We start from the raw sequence: 4,235 nt of genomic DNA on the forward strand, positions 1-4,235 counted from the left end.
AAATCCGAACGCCATAGCCTCCTCTAAACTCACAAAGCCTGTCAGTTCGACGACGGGGCCATAGAGCGCCCAGTCGCAGATTTGGAGCGCGAGGATCTGGTAGCACGGAGCATCAAAGAGTTGTTTCTCGGAGAACCTGGACCTCAACGCACAGCTTTTGCAGCGGCGGGGACCCGAAACACGCTTGTTCGCTCGGGAGTAGTGTGTTTCAGCGTCTCGCCGCAGCGGGGCGCCAGTCACGTGGCTCTCCTCTCATCCATTGTCTGCCACTCCCCCTATTCCATTTGGGTGGCCGCTTCTCGGAGCGATGTGCCAGGCCTTGTCAGCATAGAGAAGGCTATATTGCGGCAAACGCTCGTGTTTTTTTGTTTTTTTTTTTCTTTTTTTGGAGGGGGGGGGGGTAAGGATTGTGATTCAATAAATTAGTAAGGATACTATTCTCCCATTCTTTCTTGTACACCGGGGGTCCACCCATGTCAAATTGACCTCCGAGAAGGGGGGAGGGGGGGAGGGTCGACTTTGTTTGGGGGGGGGGGGGGGCAAACGCACCCCCCCCCCCCCCCATTTCGGATCTGCCCGGCTGCGGGTCGCTCTTTAGCTTGGCTATCAACGGAAGCTTCGGCAGCTGCAGAAACGCCGCGATGACAATCACACTCGCGTTCTTTCGCGCTTTTTTCGGGAACTTGTACGCCCAACCACCAGGATTGCGACATCCGACAGCGTGACACTCCGGCTTTCGTGACGTCATTTGTTGCCACTAAGGGACCACTTTCGATGCATGGCCGGAATAGGACGCCAAACACACCAGTCGGAGACGAGCTCCAGGCAATGTGAGAGTCACAAACAATGACTGCTTCGGCAGATCCGAAATAGCCGAACTCGTACAATTGCCGGTACAGTGCGCGTTCACCTTGTACAATGCTTCACCGACGTTTTTTTGTTTTTTTTTCTTTTTTTTTATGTTGACACGTTAATAATAGCATCGCTTTTCCCCATGTTAACATCTTTGCAACAATGTATGTGTACTGCACCAACTTGACGAGCTTGCGATCAACTCTAAAACAGTTAAATCTTAATTAGTTCTTTTTTTTTTCGCGCTTGAATATATGTTTACGCTTCTCATTGTTTTTTTTTGTTGTTTTTTGTTTTGTTTTTCTATTGTGTGTTTTATTTGCACCAAACAGAAGATACTTGTGATTTTTTTTTTTGAGCGAAGAATACTATCTATTAGTTTACAACTAATAAAGAGTATTCTTCCACATCACATTACATTACAAGAGCTGTTAAACTTATTTAACAGCTGTTGTCTCTCGTGTCTATTCCTTTTTCGTCCTCGTTTTTTGTAGCTGTTACACCCACCATGTCAAACTTTTACTAACTCGCCCAGTTCAACACCTTGTTACTATTTATTAATATTATTATTATTATTATTATTATGTGCCGCTTGCATTTTCAACCCCATCGCGTTGCTGTGATGAACGTTGGCGGCGTATAATCGATCGGCCTCAGAGATATAATGATTTCGGACAAAAAATACCTGAAAGAATGAGGCAAAGGGCGACCAAGGTCATTTAACACTTTCCAGATAGTCCCAATACACGAATAAATGAATGGTGTGTCTAAAAACATGACTTTCACGCGCATAAAAAAAGAAACAAAAAACGGGAGAGATGGAACATAAACTTATCACGCGGCCGCTCGTTCTCGCTATGAGAACATAAAAACTGTGGTTTTTCTCTAATTTGTTCCTTGCACTACTAGTACGTTGAGAGGTAAAAGTTTCCCACGAATATTATCAACAAGGTAGAGCAATCAGTCTGAACTGTATCCAGCGAAAGTATTAAAATAATTTCATCGGACAGTAGAGCCTTAGGTTGTTTGGTCCCGGACTTCAATGCGCACCCTGGAGGGACAGGAAGGGGAATTGCGGATGAGAAGGCCGGTGAAACTTGTCGAAGAAGAGTCGCTGCGAACCCCACGACGGAGTGCTAATTGCGTTAGAGCCGGGGTTGCACAGATACAACCGAAAAAAGCTTTACTGATGCGTAACACACTGGCGTTGAGGTCACGTGACGTCAACTATCCGGCTAAATCTAGCGGAGGAATTGAATTTATTCATAGGTGACGTGACACTATGTCATGTCATGTGACGTTATTTTCGTAGTTAAATTTAGTGGGGGAAACTGAATTGGAGGAAGAACGAGAGGAGGCAATGGAGGAGTAGCAGACGAGGAGGGGAGAAGGGTGGCATACCCTCCTCTTCGTACCCTGACCTCCTCCTCCTCAAGAGCTGCGCTCTAATTTTGCATTACAGAGATTCGTAAACGTCTTTTATTTCTTTACGGTTCATGAGGTGAAAACGAGTAGGTACACGTGACCTCGTGTCGAGCTCTAATGGTGTCGTCGGAAACCTCGGATCATGTTCCAGTGGTTTGAGGCACTACAGGGGCTCTCGGCGCGAGCGTAGATAACGTGGGAATCACCGCGAGGTGGCCTTCCGATTCCCGGAATGCCGGGGAGGATACCACAGAACCTCCGCAAAGCTTGCGTTCGCGAGACATCTACATGTGTCTGTGTCTGGCGTGTCCTTCGTTTGGTCTCAAACTCATTGAAGTATGGATAGTGCAACCCCGAAAGGTCGAGCACCAACATAAAGGGGGGGGGGGGGGGGGGGGGGGGGGGGGAGGGCAGGGCGGCAGAGATATGATAGAAATGTGACCTCGTTTTTTCTTTTCTTTGTTATCCCGCAGTTTTCCGAGTGACATATTTAGATATGATTTGCTTTGTGCCCTGACCTAATGTGATAGAACTTTGTCTTGCCGTCCTGGAATTTTGTAATAGAAGAGAATAAGCATACTGTCGTTCCCGTTGCTCAATTAACTCGGACATTAATCGAATTCAATATGTCGAGAAATGAAAGTTTCTTCAAACGACAGTTCTTGCTTTCCTTGCGATCATTATACCAGCAGCCTGAGAAAATACCTGGCGCGCTTTCGCTCCACGTGCTCCGAGCTGGTGTGCGCTAACCCGTAGGTATACACTCTAAAAAATGCCCGTGCGTCTACTTTCCCCGCACGACACTCGGAGAGCCAATCAGCGCAACTTACGGAGGCTGCTCAGCGAATGACGATGCCGAAACCTATGTTTGGAACAAAAAACGCAGTCTGAGTTGTGACATTAAGCAATGCAAAACGTCACGCTTGTATTGCCTAATGTCACAACTCAGTCTGCGTTTTTTGGTCTAAACATACGTTTCGGCATCGCCATTCACTGCGCTGCCTCCGTAAGTTGCGCTGATTGGCTCTCCGAGTGTCGTGCGGGGGAAAGTAGACGCACGGGCATTCCTTAGAGTGTAACCTAAAGACCCTTCATAAAGGCAAGACAAACGCAAACTTCTCAGGCGCTTTACGCTAACCCACTCGGCCACCGATCCCCCTGAAGACGGAGCCGTCATCGGGAAAACGTGATAATTAGCGTTTTTATTTTTATTCTTTTTTTTTTGGGGGGGGGGGGGGGATTGCATAGTGTACTCGTCAAAGAGTATGCCTGTAATGACCAAACAGCTGCGGTGAATATTTATACCTCCTTGCTATTCGTTACAGGAGGCCATCAAGCGTGGCAGGAAGCAGACCAATGGATTGTGTTTGCTCCACCACAACGCACTAGCTCGTCCTCCTCAGCAGTCGGCGACGGCCTGGAACCTACGTAGTGACTTCTGTCTTCTTCCTCTCGTGAAGAATTCCCACTGCATGGCCAGCGTTTTTCGTGACGATGACGAGGTGATATGTCGATGTGGGACACTTCCTCGAGAGCTAAAATGAGCACTTTTTCAACCAGACTCTCCGCCAGTTCATCGGTCGGTGGATGAAGTGTGTCGCTTTCTGTGATGCGTATGCGAAGCTGCATTAACCTAATCACTGACGCTCGTGATCGGAGCTATTGTGTCTTCATGGGACATTGGCCACTGAAGAATTAACATTGGCCAATCGCAATGCCAGTGCGTTTAGCGCTGTGGGGGCCTGTGTCGTTTGGTGTGGAATGACCCACCTAGGAGACAAGGCCTACGTATACCCCCCTCCCCTCCCCCCCGCCCCCCCCCCCCAAAAAAAAAACAAAAAAAAACGTCATCATATATTATCACTCGCCTCAGTTATGTGTTTCGCGACCAATTTTGTTTTGTCTTGTTCAGAAGCTTGATTTTGCCAAAACTATATTTTGCAGCAGTTGTTTGGAAC

This window comes from Ixodes scapularis, unplaced genomic scaffold, assembly GCF_016920785.2.
Source record: "Ixodes scapularis isolate PalLabHiFi unplaced genomic scaffold, ASM1692078v2 PGA_scaffold8__174_contigs__length_109621045, whole genome shotgun sequence".
Classification (NCBI taxonomy): domain Eukaryota; kingdom Metazoa; phylum Arthropoda; class Arachnida; order Ixodida; family Ixodidae; genus Ixodes; species Ixodes scapularis.